Consider the following 20,285-nt stretch of genomic DNA (forward strand, 5'->3'; position numbering starts at 1 on the left):
GTAACTTCTTTAATGGAAGCGCAGAGAAGGATGTAGGACTGCAGCTCTGCCTCTTGGTCTCAACTGCAGGGATAGCACGGTGGTCCTTTTGGATGAAGTCTTCTATTACCCAGAGCTCTTCTTCAATTTCTCTCTTTATCACCATCTTGCTTATGGAGATTCTTTCTTTCTTGAACATTCAACTTCTGACATTAATGTGGCAAACAGTGTGGAATGAGAGATAGAAACAGGCTTCAACAGTGCCAACCCTTTATTGATATTCAATATAGGGAATAAAAATACAGCTGGGGTCAAGAAAAGTAACAGCCACCTCACTAATGGTTAAAACTCTAAATCAGCACAAAAATGACAATTATCAACATTAAACCACGTCCTGCACAGACATATTACAAACACTAACATAACACTTGCATTATGGAAAAGTTATAAAACAGCAAACATAACAAACCACTAATCCTAGCACTAGGCATGACGGGACAATTGTCTCAAAATTACTTGTGCCAATTAGACACAATATTTTTACTCATCCTGTATATTATGTGGACTGTTATGCACTTACATTGTGCCCACAGCAACCTTTTAGGGTTGATTAAGTGAAAGACTGAGGTGGACTGCGAGGGAGAATTAATAAGTTAGTAGAGATGGCTAAGGGAAAAATAGAGTTGTGTGAGTGAAGGAAATGATGAATAGGTTAGTAAAGGTCAGTGAATGTCATCAGATCCAAAACAGCTATTGTCTTTCCCATTTAGATTAGTAAATCTGAAATTACTGAGTGCAATGGGGTAGAGAAAAGGCAGAGACTGTATTTAAACCAGCATTAACACATGCATGAGTTGTTGTGATAATTCATACTTTGCTTTTTCAGTGCATTTTTAAAATAAAAGTGCTTATTTTTAGCTCTCTGCCCTTCATCCTTCTTGAATTGCTCAAAAAGGGTATATGTAGCAGCACCATAGACAGTAAAAAATATGGACGTAGTCACCGTGACATCACCCACTGGTTTGTGAACTGCCGTTTTGAAGCCTCGAGTTAAATGATTTGATCATCGCCATCTCGGATTTGACCATTGCCATGTTTGATTTCTGGAGCCAGAAGTGACCATATTTGGACCATGGATGTATTATGATTTGGACGAGAGAGTGGAGCTGACCATAGCGCTAGCTGCTAGCTTGGTTAGCATGGTTTACAGTCTATGGGTAAAAGTGATGATGCTAATGCTAATGCTAATCTCTGCTAGCAAAAAACAGGCCTAAAACCATTAAAACAAAATGTACTCACCGGAAAAACTGAACATCTGACTCTTTAGAGGGTCTTTATTAACTTAACTTTCATGAACTGAAAACACACTGTGAAATAGCAGCAGCTATGCCCATACTGTGGGGTTATGCCATGGATACATTATGTAATCAAAGTTGTTGCCGTGCTAGCAACTTGTCAATCACAATTCAACCACACCCTAAAGCATATGCTGTTTTATTATCTATTTTACTCTAAATGGGACCATAATTTACAAAATGAACATCATGCTGTATTGAAGACTTGAAACTAGCAATTGACACCATAAACTCATTAGGAAAGTGTTTATTGAGGTAATAAATCAAGTGAGAAGTAGGGTCATTTCCTCATAGACTTCCATATGATTGGATTTAGATTAGATTATAGTCGTCCCCTATTGACCATTAGAAAGAATGCAGTTTCAAGGCACTTCCGCATTGGCTTCACTTTTCAGGCCGGAGACTACCCACTTGAGCAGCACCTAAATTCCAAATGCATAAGATAATACACAATATAAGTAGAATGTTTCCTTGTGATGCAATGTTACATCCATTAAAATCCTGCCGTCTCGGGTTTAAATATTAGATTCAAGGTAAGAATCATATTCCTTCAACAAACAGACAAACAGTTGGAACAAACAGACTTGATACAGATTTTTTTAAACAAACCTCAGTAATACTCACAGGAAAAGTGGACAAGTGTAGTTGTTTTTGCTGACCTCCAGTGGTCTAACTTCTTACCTTTCTGCACTGACATAGTTTACTTCAGCGTGTGTCAGTACTCTGTCAATACTTTTGCGGGTGGTTACAGGTGCAACAGAACACACTTCTGACCACACCCAACCACCCCCAGCAGTGATGTTGAGATTTTCAACTAGACAAGGCAGCAAAACACATAATTTTTCAGTCCTTTTCCTGTCAATTTTTGATTATTCTTCTACTCCCACAGTTGGATATTGTACTGTGCAGATTGATTTATGTGCAGAGTTTGACACTAGAAGGCTGTTTTCACATTCATCTGCTGAAGGGGGAAAGTTTTTCTGTGCTCACAATAAATTTAAGGCATGTATCTGCAGTACAAACTTGATTTGGGACATCATAACTTGTTTGGAGCCAATCATGGTCCAGTATGCAACTCACAGAAGCGTGGTGTGGAAATTTGAAGCCACTGAAAATTGACTTTTCAGTGAAGTAGGAGACATTTTGTGTCCAGTAGTTAAATGTTTGAAATGAGCAATATTTGCACATTCATTGAATTCTGGATTTTTCAATGAGTGAGAAAGAGTAGATGTAATTTTTTATTAATTATTTTTAACAAAGATAAACCATGTCATACACAATTATTCAAAGCAGAATATTGTTTTGTCTTGAAAGATGTCTGGAAGGAATTTACATTATATTAGACAGTAACTTGACTTCTCCAAGTCAAGTTACTGTCTTTTTCAAAGTAGCAGTACCTCTGCTTGATATTCTTTCAACCTTGAAACAAGCCTTTTATGTTGATGATGCTTTACTTTCCTTTAAAGATTTAGCTGATTGAATTGTCCTGTCCTCAGTGCCTGAAAAGCATAAAGCTCCAGCATACATCATTTTCCCACTATTTTGCTAAATTTGCCAAGCTACAGAATATGTGGTTTGAATGGGTTCAAAAGGACTCAGATACACGTGTAAACAGAAGAGTTAAAGGGGTGAAAGAGGGCAAGCTGGTCGGTTTGCTTTGTTTGAGGTTAAATCAGAGGATGTCTGGGGAGTGGATAGAAATGTCGGAAAGGCAGGTCATAGGTGGATGAGGTGGTGGTGAATTCTGAGCAAAATCAAAGAATGCTAGGAGAAACACTGAGGTTGACGGATGGGGAAAAGTATCCTGTGCAGAGGGTTTAGATGCAATGGATGAGGAGGTATGCTGTCAGGGTTTCTTCGCAGCTGAGGTTCTGCTTTGCGTAGGCCTTTGAGTAACATGTTGACATGGGGTGAGTAATAGAAGGGGCTGGAGCTCCAGAAAGCAGTTTGATAAAAAAGTTAATACTGCTGAGGTACACTTGGATGGTTTATGTTGCTAATTTTGAGAACTGAATGGGCATAAGTGATAAAGCTGGTCAGCGATAAGATATCAATGGAAGTGAATGGTAGGCTGTTCGAGGTATGAAAAAGTTAGAGCTGCCCTGCCATGAGTAACTTGATAAGGTCTCAGGGGCAAGGCCATTTACGATTAGGATTCTCACCCCGTGTCAACATATTAAGCATTGAATCCAAAGGAAGGTGCTGCGTTGGGGTACAGCTGGATGTTGTGAGACTGGGTGATGCGGTTGCCATGGAAAGCGTTTGGGAGTGTCCAAGGGTACAGTGGTAGGTCAAAAGCTGGTAGATTCATGAAGGGCTGGGTGAAGGTTTGGTAGTCATTCACCACTTCCCACCATACAATCTTTTTTGGGTTGTTATATCACCCTCCTAACTCAAAGGGCAACTTTCTCTCGGAATTTGGTCACTTGCTTTCAATAACTACCACTAACTATGAGAGAGCTATTTTATTGGAAGAATTAAATATTCACATTGACAACCAAAGTGACAAACGTGCATCTGAATTCCTTGATCTTATCAGTACTTTTGACTGTATTCACCATGTCTCTGGCTCTACTCATCAACATGGTCATACTCTTGACCTAATTATCACTTATGGCATTAATCCAGTAAATCTACAGACCTTAAACAAGCATGTTTCTGACCATGCAGCTATCCTTTTTAATGTCCCATTAGTGCCTACAGTTTCTAACCCTAGAGGCCCTCATCATTTTAGACCCATCACGCCACAAACCTGTGAGAATTTCTGCAACACTTATCAAGCTTCTCCGCAGCTTGACCCTTCAGATTATTCCTGCTCTGTAGAGGAGCTAGCTTCTAAATTTTTGCAACGTTGCGCTACTACACTGGACACTGTAGCACCTGTTAGATTGTCCAAAGCCCACCCTATTTTGACAAAACCATCTCCATGGTTTAAGACATGATTGTAATGCCATGAAAGAGCTTTTAAAAGAGTTTAATTACACTGTAAAGGACGAAAGATCAAAATTCTTCTCTCTTCTTATTGCCGCAAATCCCCACAACCCCAAGTTACTTTTTAGGACCATTAACTCCCTTGTCCACCACCCTTCCAATCCCATAGAAGTCTCTTCAATTGAAAGGTGTGAGAGTTTTTGTTCCTTTTTTGTCAATAAAGTTCCCAACATTAGAGCCCAAATCATACCATCTCCACTTATTTTACCACCCTGTGAAGTGTTTCAGATTTTTAATTCTTTTTTATGGATATTCCAGTCAGATTTACTGAGGATGATCAATGGCATGAAATCTTCCACCTCTCCCTCTGATGTCTTACCCACTAGATTTTTAAAGGAGGTTTCTGCCTTTTTATCCTCAGATATTTTAGCAATGTTTAACAAATCTCTATCTTCAGGGATTGTACCTCTGATTTTTAAATCTGCTGTTGTTCACCCACTTCTGAAAAAATCTAATCTTGACACCACTAATCTGAATAATTTTAGACCCATATCCAAATTACCCTTTCTTGCTAAGGTGCTGGAGAAAGTGGTTTACTCTCAGCTTATTTCTTTTATGGATGACCACTCTCTCTTCGAAAAGTTTCAGTCTGGTTTTCGCACTCATCATAGCACAGAAACTGCATTTTTAAAAGTTTTAAACGACATTAGAACAAACTCGGATGCCGGCCGCTCTACTGAAGTGATGGTGTTTGGGCCCAAAGCACACAGGGACTCCATAAGCAAGACCTTAGTTTCCCAGGGTTTGCAGTGCACCCATGAGGCCAGAAATCTGGGCGTAATCTTTGTTTCAGACTTTTCATTTCACCAAAATCACCAAATCAGCTTTCACTAAAATCAGGAACATTGCAAAGATTACATCTTTTCTTTCTTTCAGTAATGCTGAAATACTCATTCATACTTTTGTCTTTAGCCACTTAGATTACTGCAACTCCTTATTTGCTGGACTGCCCTTACAATCAATTAACGGCCTACAGTTTGTACAGAATACTGCGGCTAGGGTTCTTACAAGGGCTAGAAAATATGATCACATTTCCCCTGTTCTCGCCTCATTGCACTGGTTACCTGTGGTTTTTAGAATTGATTTTAAAATTTTACTGCTTCTTTTTAAATCTCTGAACGGCCTAGCCCCATCTTATATCACTGACCTTCTCATCCCTTACACTCCAGCTCGTTCTCTTAGATCTGTGGACCAGCTGTTGCTCTCAGTCCCCAGGGCAAGGCTTGAGACAGAGGGTAGAAGTGCATTTACTGTTAGAGCTCCTCAAATGTGGAGTAACCTTCCTCTGGAAATCAGACAAGCTTTAAAGCTTTAAAAACTCATTTTTATATAAGTGCATTTAATTAGTTTTTTTTTTTCATTTTATTTTATTTATTTTAATGGTCTCACCCTTGTTTCCATTTCTAATTGTCTTGTAATGTTTTGATATGTAATTGCATTGTGTATTTTGTTCCATGTCTGTGAAGCACTTTGTAAACTTGTTTTTGAAAAGTGCTATATAAATAAAGTTGTTATTATTATTATTATTATTATTATTATTATTATTATTATTATTATTATTATTATTATTATTATTATTACAACAGAGGGATGAAGGCGGGTTAAAGGGTGGGATGAAGGAGAGTTGAAGTTAGGGAGAAAAAAAGGAAGTGGTCGAGTACAACGACTGGGTGGAAACCATTGGTGAACCATGAATGAGATAGAGGATGAACTGGCGGTCGGGATTGTCCATTGGAGCAGAGTTCAGTGTTTTTAATGATTATGGGTGTTTGAGATATTGGCATGGTCATAACCACGGTTGGTGGTGGGATGAAGGAGGGTTGAGGGTAGGGAAAAAAAGGGGAGAAGGGGTCAAGTGCGAGAACTGGGTGGAAACTGTGGGATGACCACGTAAAAGAAAATGGATGATCTGGCAGACTGGATGGTTTTTCGGAGATAATTCAATGGTGTTATGAGTGAGTGACTGAGCGAGGTTGAAAGTACCTGAAACAATTTGTCTGAGGGAAGGTGGTACAGGAGAGGATCATGAAGCCATAATGGGGGGGGCGGTCGAATTGCCACTGGTAGGGTTAATGATGGGGAGAGCTAGAGGACAGGTAGCAGGAGGAGCTGTAGGGAAGGAAGGTGCAGTGGGGTGGGGGAGATAGGCCAGAGGGAAATGGAGTGGGTTGAAAGGAGGAAGGTCTGTGGCTTGCTGATGGTATTAACTAGCGATGAGGGAAATGGAACTGTCTGAGGCAATTGCATTGAAAATGGTTCACTGTTTTGAAGCATTTGATACAGTCAAAATGGCAACGTCTGCTGGGCAACTATTGGTATTGCACTTGTATGGCTGAATTAAATCTGAGTACTTTGGTGTGGTGAAGCGAGGCATCGAAACATCTTGCTATGATATTTTTGCTTTGAAAGGTCGATACAGAATAGAGTAGACTGCTTCGAGCGTGACATCACTAGTATGAACGCCAGCATTGATAGTATTTACTACAAAGAAAGGGAGCTGGAGAAGCAAATGCAGTTGAGGGAGCTATATTAGCTGTGGCTGGAGGAAGCAAAGAGAAAGGGATGCTGGGATGGAGGGACGTGTCTGTGGAATGCAGTAAAAGGATGAAAGAAATTAAGAAAACGCACAAGAAAAATCAGATAGAGAAGTAGCAGGCACAGGCGAGGGATTGGGGAGGGATGGGAACAGAGATACGCCAGTAGGAAATTGAGAGGGTTCAGAGGAGGGAGCACTGTGGCCTGTAACAGCTGAGACAGTGTGAACAGCAGCGTTGGTATTGTTTGGTGCAAGAGAGGAGGAAGAAGGAGCTGTAAAAGTAGACGGAGTCAAAGGAGCTTTGTTAGCCATCGCTGAAGGAAGAGAAGAAGAAAGGATGCCGGGATGGAGTGGTGCATATGTAGGGGCAGAATGTGCAGCCCTCAGACAGGGATGAAAAAAACAAGGAAAAGACACGAGACATTTCAAACACAGAGGGAGCAGGTATGTTTACCGTGCCACCCCCTACAACAGAGTTGTTGTAGGGGGTGGCACGGTGACATCATTGGTGTGCAGCATCAGGGTGGCGTTGGGTGGTGAACCTGGAAGAGTGGGAGGATCCGAGTGGCTGGCCAGAGGAGTAATGAAAGTAGAGTCTTTGTAGAGCTGGAAAAGTATGGCTATTATCATCGTTTCGGAGGCCTGGGATGTCCGTCTCCCTGAGAGCATGCTGGAGGTGAGCGAGCATACAGTTGGAGATGTTAATTGTGCAGAGGAACTATGTCTGAGACCTGTAAGTTGGCTATTGCATGGATGCATGTGGAGCCTCTGGATCCCGGCTGATCAGAAGTGTGGAATCTGGAGGAGCAGCTTCCCTCCAAGGAGCGGCGATGATAACGGCCTCTGTGTGGATGCAGTGGTGAAGAAGGTATCTCGTTGGTACTGCTAGATCGAGAGTTCCATATGGACGGTTCTTTGCCAAGGAACGTGGATCACGGAGCACAGGTGGGATGGCTGAATGGCTGGCTGCAGGGATCAGGAGACAACAATTGACTGATCATCAAAAAGGTCTCTGTCTGGGGTTAAGGTAAGCGGAAAAAAAATGATTTCAGCTAGATAGCAGTATCTCTGAGAATGAATAAAATGAATGTGAGAACTGAGACAAATGAAAGAGAAAGGGGCTAAATACACCTATATAGATATGCACAGGTGATTGAATAGTGAGGCACAGGTGATTGAATTAGCGAGGCACAGGTGATTGAATTAGTGAGAGAGAGGCATGGTCTTGTTCCTGAACTTGAGTTATACTAACTAAATTTCAAAAGGCTACTTCTGGGATACCCATTTGATGTATCAAATTGATTGATTGCTCATACTAGTTTCATGCCACTGTGATCAAACTTTATATTTGCCTCACCTATAATTGGAACTATAGGAGCATCTCAAAACTCTTAACAGCCCCATGAACGACTGTTTGTAAAAACTGGATATTTAACAAAACTAGGTTAATCATATTATTCCGGCTTTTGTGATAACAGCTTCAGAGGAAGCTGGTCAGCCATAACACTGCAGTCCACCCTAATGGTCTCTCAGTGCAGTCTGTGGAAGAGAACCAGGAAATGAATGTGTGGTTTCCCAGGAGCATCACAGCTGTGAACTAATTTGGGAGCATGGCTCAGAATGGTATAAACTGGCCTGGCACTGTTACCTGCTGTGCCCCAGTCTCCCCTGCTGATCTCCTCTAAGAAGAATATAACCTTCATCTGGAGGAGACAGAGTGCTTACAGGCTGTGGTGTGAACTCCAAACATCCCACAAACTGTCACTTCCATTTAGCATGTTTGACAATGCACAATAAATTCTACTGAGGTGTTGGAAGATGTCTGCAAAATCTACAAAAAGCACATATAGCTAGATGTCCCTGATTGTAGAGCTTTTGAATTAATGTTTCATACAAATTCACCATAAGAAAGGTCATGTTCAGCGACTGGTGTTTGTTCCTAAGTGATTGGTGTTTTTTATCCTTTTAGTGGTTGTCAGTAAGCGTGATCAGAAATGGAATACTACTCAGCAGTTATTTTCCAGTAAGCTGTTTCTTGAAAGCTGTTTGGGGTTGTACACGCAATTGATTTCTCAATATATCACACCTCATACTGGGTAGGCAATAATGTGCAAATAAAACACTGCTGACCAGGTTCACTTATCTATAGGATCTAATACTCTTGGCATATTCTGGCATTCGAAACAACTGGCCTCTGTGTGAGTCCATTCACTGGAAATGTCAGGGCTCACAAAACATTTCATAAAGATTTCTGTATTGCTCTTTGGTCCTGCCTTGTTTTCATATTAGGTACCAGCAATGCAAAAGAATGAAGGCCTTTTCTTCTGAAATGGGAAATATGACTTTGCCACGTGAATAATTTCATCCTCTGTCATGTGGAGCACCAAGGTTACCGGTAGTCAATCCATGTAGAAATTACAAAGACATTCAGGACTTTATTGATCCGAAATCGATCCCCTGCATTTGACCCTTCTTGTATACACACACTAAGAGCAGTGTGCAGCTGCAGTGCAGTGCAGCGCCCGGGACCAACTCCAATTCTTTTGCCAGTGCCTCAGTCAGGGGTCCTGGCAGGAGGATTAACCCCAACATACATGCCTTCAATGGTGGGAGGAAACTGTAGCACCTGGAAGAAACCCACACAAATATGGGGAGAACATGCACACTCCACACAGAAAGGACGTGAGATGGCTAGGGTTCGAACCCAGGACCTTATTGCTGTGAGGTAACAGTGCTCACCATTGAGCCACAGTGCTGCCCAGTGTGAGGTGTGATATATTGAATAAATCAGATAATAAAGTAAATAAAAAAATAATAAAAATAAATTCAGACTGAATAAAGTTAAAGTGAGACTCCACCAAAAATCTGTCATCTATCAAACACTCAGCCACTGTTAATTAAGAACTAAGAAGCTAAATAAGAGGGCTGTTCAAAGTTTGTAGTTTTGTCCATCATAAAGTGCAGCAACTGTTGTCAGCTTGAAACATCCAGCCCAGCACGGATGCAGCGTATTTACTGTAACCATGAAAAAAGCAATATCCTTAGGAATTAAGTCCATATTGGACAATTCTGCACCTTGCGATTTACTTCCAATGACAATGTTGAGTGCAAGGACAAGAAATGGTGTGTCTTTATGATGCAAGGTGGAAAGTAAAAGTGTGATGGATGGGGTGGTGGTTGGGCTTATAGTGCATCTTTCATGCAGGAGACCAGAGTTTTCATCCTGTCACAGACTTACAAAAATGTTCCCCTTTTTATTAAGCGCCCATTGTATGTTAACCATGAACCCTGCCTAAAACAAAGTGTTTTAACTGTCTAGCCCTAGCCATACCTTAACCATAGTTTATTTGTTATAACTGTTATTTGTTCTATCTTTACTTAACCTTAACCATGTAGTAGTTGCCATGCACAGGTATTATAAAAAGTGAGGAATTTAAAACATTGTCATTGGAATTTAAAACTTGTCAATGTGACACAGTGAAATCTAAAAAATTTAATGATACTAGTGATACTCTGAAGATTTCTGCTCCACACAATTATGTTTATGTCTATCCTTTAAAAAAGAGTAATAAAATGAAACTAAATGAAACTGATAAAATGAAACTAAAGAGACGCTCAGTCTGTGGTTGAACTGCCCACAGCTCATGCAACCATGCGATGAGAGGTTGCTAGCTTTGTTTCAAAGTGTCACAAGCCAAAAACAGAAATACAACTTCATGCTGAAACAAGCAGGTTTTATTTTCCGTTTTTCACTTTTCTCCTGTCATATTTGCTACTGTGTTGCAAGCAGACATGTTTTACATAATGTGTCAAAATAATAAGCATAATGTTATATGAAATAAACATACTGTGCAACACAATATTGGAGGAAACTTAATCACCAGCTTGACTGCATTCAAATCATAACAACAGAGCCACTGCACAAACACCATATGACTCCTGAACTTAATCTAAAAACAAATCAGGGAGTATCTGATTATGCTGAAGGTCTGGCTTTGCATTTCAATTATAGGAGCACAAGTGATGAGTCTGCTCTGAAGAGCAAGTAGAGAAGTGAAGCTTGTTGCCAAAAGCAAGGATATGGATGTGGACAAGCAACACTGTATATAAATAGGCATGAATATTATCTACTCCTTTGCGCTGACTACTGTACCATTTCATCAGATTCATTTAGAATTCTATTTAACAAGGCCACTTGTGCTGTGTATAAATGGGTCAGCCGGTGCCAAAGATTCCCCAAAGTGTATGAGCATCAACATATTGGCACATTTCTTTTCATGCCTTTTTGCTGGATTTATGTTCAGTTAGTACCCCTGTGTGGCCTATGTTTACTAAAATATAATAAGAAAAGTGAGAAATGATGAAGCATGACATGAAACTAAACCAAAGTGAACCAAAGGCAAAACTAAAACTGAACATTTATGCAAGATAAATTGCATGAGGGCAACACAGCAACAGGAAACACATTCTCTCAGATCGAGAGTTTCCAAATTCACACAAGTTAAATTCTATTTTTGGCCCTGTATAATTTTCTGCCCACAAAGAGTGAAATATAATACATTTAGGTGAGTGTCTAACAATGGCAGATCTCTCGACTTTTCCGGGCCAGGTTTGTAAGCATGCTGCGTGTATTTTACATGATTTCTGGGTATTGACGTACAAATCTTCCAATCAATTACTCATTAGCAACTGTCACAAAGTTGTCACTGTGTGAAAATACCTCTTGTATAACATTCACTTTAACGATCAAACATTCACTATGTATTACCTATAATGTTTAAGACAGACATCTTCAGAGAAGAGGTGTCTTTAAATGCAAGAAAGATTGTATCCTTCAAGGCGTCAGTGGATCACTTTAATCTGCGTATGACCCATATTGCACCAATTTAATTCTGCTTTCTAAATGTAGTCTAAAAAGAAAAAAAAATGGGATTTTTAATGTGTATTGTATTCTTTAATGCATCCATGAAGCTTTCATGTTTCTGTTTTGAGGCTTCACCTTTTCATACATGTATTTATCACTTTCATATATTATCCTAATGTTATATGCTTTGCTAGTGAATACATTAGCACTCTTGTTGTTTGTTGTTTCCAGACATGAAATAGCTTTTGCCGGAGTGAAATCTGTGTGGTAATTCATGGACAAGGGTTTTGCAAGTTTTAGCCCAGTTACCATCAATTGTATATACTTAAAATCACTACAAAACCATTTTCTGAGGCAGACCATATTATTCTGATTGATTAATATGATTTTTCTAACTTCTGAGAAGATACTATGTTACATTCATTTCAGAACAGTATGAAAATCTACTGGCAGAGGCAAGCTTGACATATCAAATAAAACTAAACGAAACGAAACAAAAGCAGCTACATGTTTACATGGATTACCATAGATTACCTGTCTGAAACAATGTGTCAACAGATACTGATATGAATTTAAATCGAGGGCTGTCTGGTCTATACTCTATATTGTCTATATTCATCAGTATAAAAAAACAAAAGGGTAAAATACCAATATGGTTCTTTAACTCTGCAAGGGGTAAAGTAGTCATGGCCTGTGTTTATGCAAGTCCAATCAATGATTAGAACACTCAGAAATCTGCTGTACATAATGCATGTCTTTAAATAGTGCATTAATGTGAGAGTCACACTGTCGTTACACCATTTTTGCATTAGTAAGTGTATGGAATTAATCTTGTAAATTCCACCCACATCACTAAGCTGTCGAAGCTGTATTGTCAAGGCCAAGGCTGTTGAAGTAATGGAGGTCTTTTCTGAGATGGAAATTTGAATTTCAATGTTATCAAAAATGCTTTTTTTTTTTTCTCGCAGCAGCATAATGTCTGATACATATAAACTTGCAATAACCAAAGAGAAATCCAGAAGACATACAACACGTCTTGCATAATAGGCCTCTGATGCATTGCAACAGGCATACAGTAATAATATCAGTTACACTAAGCCCCATTCCTCACACAAACACATACAGAACCAATAGGCTGCTAGAAAATCCCTTCTATATGAAAAGATGATGTTGATGACTTGTGGGACCTGGCCACTGGCTTGTTAATGGCTCCAAAGAGCAACCATGTTGTGAGCCCAGTGTCTTTGACATAAATCCTGTAAACTTCTTATCATCTTAAATCAGCTTGTATGGATTTTTACTGCATATTACTCAATACCTCAGAGAATGTTATGCAAGAAATATCATAATCTGCAGTAATACCGAGCATCAGTCAGATCAAGATTCATGCACAGGCTTCTCCACGGCCTCAACTCCAATTTGCTCTCCCAATACTGTAGTTCTCCAGTTGTCCAAGCCAACACTGGGACTTTCCTGGTGAATATGAACAGCCTTTAAACCAATGCATCCATCTCTCTGTGGGAATCCAACTGATAACGGTCATTTTAGAATGCATTATGAATCGGGATTCATAAATAATTGGTGAGAAAACACTGTGAGGCAATCCACAAGAGGATAGAAAAAGATTGAGCCAGAAGACCAAGGGGAAAAAATCCTCACCCTGAGACTAAATATTGTGGTGAAATCTATTTTTTTTTCCCCAAGTATGTAACTAATTCAAAACATATTCAATAACTATTTTGAGCTAGCCGATACCAGCCAGTCACTCCCATGTGGAGTAATTGTTTGTTGATGACAACAGATTCTAACATGTGAAACTGGAAGCAAAACGCTGCACATAAATTAACAGCTAATCCTGGCAGATTCCAGATTGCAAACCTCTCCCCACAGTGTAACACCACCGGCGTCATCCAACCGCCTTCTCGTAAACAACGCTATGATGCATACTCCGCCATATGCTGGAGGAATTGATGACTGAACCAGTGAGAGAAGGGTAATGGATGTGTCAGACAGAGGGGGAGCTAAGATTCAGGTCAGGGTCTCTGTGTAGAGGCACATCAGGGCCAGCCCCTTGCAGCATCTTTCCTCACAGCCGTGGTGGAATATATTAGCTTAATGAAATAGCAAGGCATACACTGGCACTGGCTGTAAATTTGCCAGCAGTGCCCACCGTCCTCGTTCATGCTGCACGGTGATAAAGTGGCATCTCACTGGCTGTACGAGGGTCACATAAAAGGGTCTCAGTTTGTGTAATCGACATCATATATCCAATCTCACACTTCTAGGACACAGGTCTTAAATTGCTCAGAGGAGCCTTTTTTCGTTTTTTTTCTTGCTCTCACAAAAGATAATCATGACAGGGTAAAGCACTTATCCACCACAGCTGATTCCCTTATTCTAAAGCATTTTGCGCTAATGGCAGGACATACTGAAAGAGCCTTGGGTAAATGGTTATAAAATGTTTAGTAAGTGGTTTAAACTGTCTGCAATTTGACTTTGCAAGGAATCCAGAGGAAAAAGCCAGTTACACTTTCCTTGAACTCTCTGTCATTATGTCTTACTTATATCAGATGCCTGCCAAAATAGGCAGCTATAAGCTTTCTTCAGCCATTTTTTACAGCCTAGATATAATGTACATAAAGAGTAATGAAACTTTGACAATACCATAAAGAAGAAGTAATATTGTTGTCCATGTTATACAAGGCACCTATAATAGCGTCTATTTTTTTAGTGTCCAGAGAAACGATTAAGTGTCATTGGTGTCTGAAAACATCCATTTCTTCCACAGTAATCCTTTCAGAGAAAAGTGTGTGACATTTATACTGTATATTTCAAACTCACAGCTTTGAGAGAAAGCGACAGTATAATGCATTGCTTGGCCAACACAGCTTGACATTGCAATCCCCTTGCCGTTGAGTCCTAAATTCACCCGGCAAAGTTTTCTCAAACCAAAAAGTAGAGCGGTTTTTATTAGACAGCACGTCTGCACTTTGATCCTGGAAACTTATAGGGTTCAAAAGCCACATAAAAGGGGGTTGTATTCCCTTTGAAGTGGCATCTATTTTAGGTAACATTTGACATCTTGCATTTGAAAAACGTATCCACTGTCCAGTTTCAACAGCAAAGTCATTTTGTTTTGGGAATGTTTGATGATTGAGTTTTGTGGGTTTAAAAATATGCCTTATTATCAAGGTTCACTCGTTTGAGAGCATTCCAGAAATAGAGACAAAAAAAGAGAGAGAAAAGGATATTTTAATTGTAAGGTGTCAGGGAAAAAGAAAACATGCTTTGTCACTGGAGTGCTACACACAGCTTGTACTTGTAAATTAATATCCCTGTCCATGTGACAAAGTGTTGCAGAACATATCAAACAAATCTAACCTCTTACTCAACAAAGGAAGATGGGTAACTTGTCATAAAAGCCTACTTGTTCCCAGTGTTTTTAATTTCTTTGCTGACACCGTCCTTGAATACTGCAATGTTTGCCATAAATAGGAAACAGCTGGGATCAATACTGTTGCCTTGCAGTTTTGTGCAATTTACTGAAAACTTGTTTTGGTGCCAGTTAATTTTCTTAATGAGCGTCACAATTAGTAATTCTGATGTTCATCCTCACAATTAACCCTTAAATCCACTTGGCGCCATCAAGAGAAACATTAAATCCTCTGCATACTGTGACTGTGATTGTTAAGTGGACAAACTGGGTTGGTTTGATAAGAGCTAAAGGCTTGTGTCACTCCAATGAAACTTCATATTAATCACATTATGATGGAAAAGGAGGTTTCAAGCTGAATGCTTAAATCTATTAGCTGAGCTTTTGACTAATATGCCTCTGTAAAGGACCTCATAAAATAACAGAGCTGCATGCAAAGTGTAAATGCAAGTGCAAATTATATTTGTAATATATTGCATATTATTGTAACTGATAGCATTATTAAAAAAAACAGGAATGCTTAAGAGGACAAAAGGTAGGACGTTTTAGGGAGTTGCCACCACAACAACATATTGCTGTTGTGATATGAAAACCTTTCAAAATGATGGATGAACTCAAAGAGAAAAGTGAGATGGTCAAGATAAAAACAGGTGTGTTTTTAAAATAAATGTGCACTTTGGACATGCAGGGTTGTCACACAACAGCAGTGATTATCAAGATGTTTCTTAAGCAGTTAATTGTCACTCTTGTTCAACTGACACTGAAATGATTGGTGGTGAGACAGCTGTTCTTATGTAAAGCTGATGTTACCCTTTTGGTTTGAACAGGGGTTTTCTCTTATTCAGCAGGGAGCGTGTCCTTCACCAAGCACCAAGTCTCTAATGATCTCTCAGTGGAGCCAGCAGTCACGCTTCTCATTATAAAATGGCAGGGCCTACTCACTAGTACTTCACTTCCACACTTTAAAGACATACAATAGTGAACACCTTTCTTGGAATTCTCATCTGTAGGAGCTTAATATAGCAAGAGTAAACACAAACCCCAAGGTTATGTACTCCAGGATTCAACGTTTTTGTTAAAATTACAGGTACAGCGCATACAGTGTGTTTTTCATTGTTGTATTTTCAACAGTAACAGTAAGAGGCCAATGAGAAACAGTACAAAAGTATGCTGAAGACCCTTCATCTGCAACAAGATAGTAAAGCTGGTCGTAGACTTATAATAAGGCAGAATATGGCATCTTGCCACCCAGCAGGAGGAAGTAATTCTCTTAATTCTCTTCCACACCCACCCTCTCTTGGGTCTCAGTCAATGAGCTTGTAGATAATTTCGATTCTAAAATTACAAATGTTATTGATGCCATTGCACCCACTAAGGTGAGGGTGGTCTCTGGTAAGAAAAGATCTCCATGGAGAAATGCCACACTCAGAAAAAAAAAGAAAAAAGAGATGTTACATTTATAATTTGGAACTGAGAAATGCAAAGTGGTCCTTCTTCTTTGACATCATTGCCAAAAACAATAATAATGCACGTGCCTTGTTTGCTATTGTCAACAGACTAATAAACCCTCCTGTGTCAGTAGCCCCCGAACTTATGCAAGGCCTGCAATGAATTCACCTCCTTCACTGGCAAAATTCAAAAAATTAGACAGGCAGTTAGTGCCTCCATACCAGGCACAGGGTATGTGTTGTCCCTGTGTCCACTTAAAATCAATTCAAATAGCATGACACAATTTGATCCTATCAACCATAAAAACTTGGAGGGCATAACACAACATCTGAAATCCTCCTCTTGGCTTGATATTCTGCCAACAGACTTTTACATCTGGACCATGGGTGGACCATGTATGGTCAATGTGTGAAATTGTGGCCAGTTTGTTACAGGGATAGTCAGTGGTAGTGTCTCTAATGTGAATTCCTGGATATTAAATGTTCATCTGCAATTTTCTGCACTGATCCCAGTAATATCTGCTGGTAAAGTGTACTGAAGTAGCATATCACATGACATGACATGGTTAAGCTACATTTAAGTAAAAAACAAAAAAAAGGTTATAAATACAGTTGCAAGAACAATACTTTCCACTCATATCTTGGGATGTTAATTCTAATTATAACTATTGTATTTACCTATCTGTTAACTCTCCCTGCTTTTTCATCTGTTTCACTCTTAGGATGTCTGTCATTTTTCACTCTGTATTGAGTGTTTTGTCAGAGTGATTGTTACTTGGGGAGCTTTTACTGTGTGCTCTCCCTCATGCCTCTACATTATGCACCTTTTCTCTGCCCCTTTCCTGGTTGAGGATCATGGAGGCTGTGGTGGAAATTGTAAATTAAAGTTTTGACGGCATTTTGGGTGCAAATTCAGGAGGCTCATCTCCACCCAGTTACCGCAGTTACAGTAAAATCACTCAGTCACTCACTGACTACCACAGTCATAGGGCTGGTCTGTTGCTGGTCCACCCAAAAATGTTTCTAATTGCATGCCCTCAGATTTTCTACAAATTGTCAACACGTCTCTTCTCTCAGGTTTCTTCCCACTGGCCCTGAAAACTGCAGTCATCAAGCCATTCTTAAAAAAGAACAATCTAGACACTTCACTAATGAACAATTACAGGCTGATATCAAACCTCCTTTTTTAGGTAAAATCATTGAAAAAGCTGTTTTTCAACAGCTGAACAACTTCTTTGCACTAATCAATTGCTGTGATGTCTTCCAGTCAGAATTTCGACCACACCACAGCACTGAGACTGCTCCTGTTAAAGTCTTCAATGACATCCACTTAAATACAGACAGTGGCAGAATTTCAGTCATGGTACTATTGGATCATAGTGCTGCATTCGACACAGTCGACCACAACATATTACTAGACTGACTAGAAAACTGGGTGGAACTTTCTGGCACTGTACTAAACTGGTTTGAATCCTACTTTAAGGACAGGGACTACTTTGTGTCTAGGTATAGGTGATTACACATCTGAGCGGACAAAAATGACCAGTAGAGTTCTCCAAGGCTCCATTCTGGGGCCTCTTCTGTTCAACATCTAGATTCTCCCACTGGCTCAGTTTATGGAAAACAACAAACTATGTTACTGTAATTATGAAGACAACACACAAATTTACATAACTATATCATCAGAGGACTATAATCCCATACAAGCACTGAGTAAGTGCATTGAACAAATCAACGATTGGATGTGCCAGAATTTTCTTCGGTTAAAACTGAAGTAATTGCTTTTGGAGCCAGGGAAGAACAATTAAAATTCAGCACTCAGCTTCAATAGGTAGTGTTAAAAACCATAAACCAAGCCAGAAATCTTGGTGTAGTCACAGACTGAGACCTGAATTTCAATAGCCACATTAAGATAATTACAAAGTCAGCCTACTGTCACCTGAAGAATATATCAAGAATTAAAGGACTTATGTCTCAGCAGGATTTTGAAAAACTTGTCCATGCATTTATCTTCAGTCAACTTGAATACCATAACAGTGTCTTTACAGGTCTCTGAAAATTCGATCAGGCAGCTGCAGCTGATTCAGAAGGCTGCTGCTCGAGTCCTCACTAAGACCAAGAAAGTGCATCACATCACTGCAGCTCTGAGGTCTTTACACTGGCTTCTTGTCTGTCAAAGAATTGATTTTAAAATGCATTTCTGATCTTCTGCTACGTTATGAACCATCTAGACCTGTGTGGTAGTGGCAGCTTTCAATTTTTATTCACCACATCTGGAACAAACTCCCAGAAAACTGCAGGTCTGCTGTAACTCTCAGCTCTTTTAAATCAAGGCTGAAGACTTTTATGTTTGTTGCTGCCTTTTATTAAATCAAACTGGTGGCTTTTGATTAATATCTTACACTGCACTATAAATTCTACTCTCCCCTTTTATCTGTCTTATTCTATTTTATCTTATTTTTATTTTCTATTTAACTGTTTTTAAATGTATTTAAATGTCTTTCTATATTTAGCTTATGTTGCTTTTACATTTTGTCTTGATGCCTTTTATGTTTTACATAACGTACTTTGAACTGCCTTGATGTTGAAATGTGCTATACAAATAAATTTGCCTTGCCTTGCCTTAATGTCCACATGTTCTGTGACCGCATCATATTCTGGACTTGGCTAAAATTCTATAATCTATTTATTTGTTTATTTCTATGTTCCATGTGTCAGAGTCATAATCATAAAGTCATAAAGGCTTGTTATCACATGTATTATGCTATATGTGTTTCCAAGTAATAACTAGTCTTAAGTTTAAAGCAGTGGTTCCCAACTGGGGGGGATCTACAACAAGGGGGGGAGCGTAGGGGCTGCAGTAAATGCTGTACTACACTGCATGTAGCATGGTAAAGTTTGGGAAAGTAAATGCTAAGCATATGATGATCCTAATCCGACTGCTCCAAACAGGTGCAAAAAATGAAAATATGCAATGCAGACTGTTGGATAAAAAGTCTCCAGCTGGTGATTACAAACCGTCAGCATGGTGTCTGACCTGCAGGACAGTGTTTCCCCACATATCACCTGTTGATTGTGACTAAGTGAGCTTTTGAAATCATTAAAATATCTGTATCCGCAAAATGGGGGCCCAGCAAAAAAAAGGTTTGGAAACCACTGGTTTAATATAGTAGGTGGTTGACATAGATATATTGTCATCATTGTTGATGATAGTGTCTTGTCATTTCTGCTGCATTCCATTTTATTTACATTACACCCCTGTGGATCAGCATATAATCTGTGTTAGATTGTTTTATATGTTATGGTCCAATCATAGCAAACTATGATTAGACTACTCACTTTTTGCCAGACCTGGATGTTATCTGTTGCCATTTTTTAACTTCTTATCCAGGTAGATAAAACTACAAATGTTGCCACTAGTAGCCATATTTAAAGCAGAAGTGAAGAAGCTAATGAGAGTGAGATCTTTGAGACCTGAGCACTGCCACAGCACATATTATTATTGTATTAATCCTGAAAAGTCTATTTCTGATGGAAAACGTCTGCAGGGAAACAATGTCTTTCAATTTCTCAATGTATTCATTGAGGCCAGGTAGCCTTGACATGCATTTGAAACACTAGCAGAGAGCGGAGCTGTAGGTTTGCTGTGGACAGCATCCCTGAGCAAAAAACAACTTAA

The sequence above is a fragment of the Thunnus maccoyii genome, chromosome 9 (genome assembly GCF_910596095.1).
Source record: "Thunnus maccoyii chromosome 9, fThuMac1.1, whole genome shotgun sequence".
NCBI lineage: Eukaryota > Metazoa > Chordata > Actinopteri > Scombriformes > Scombridae > Thunnus > Thunnus maccoyii.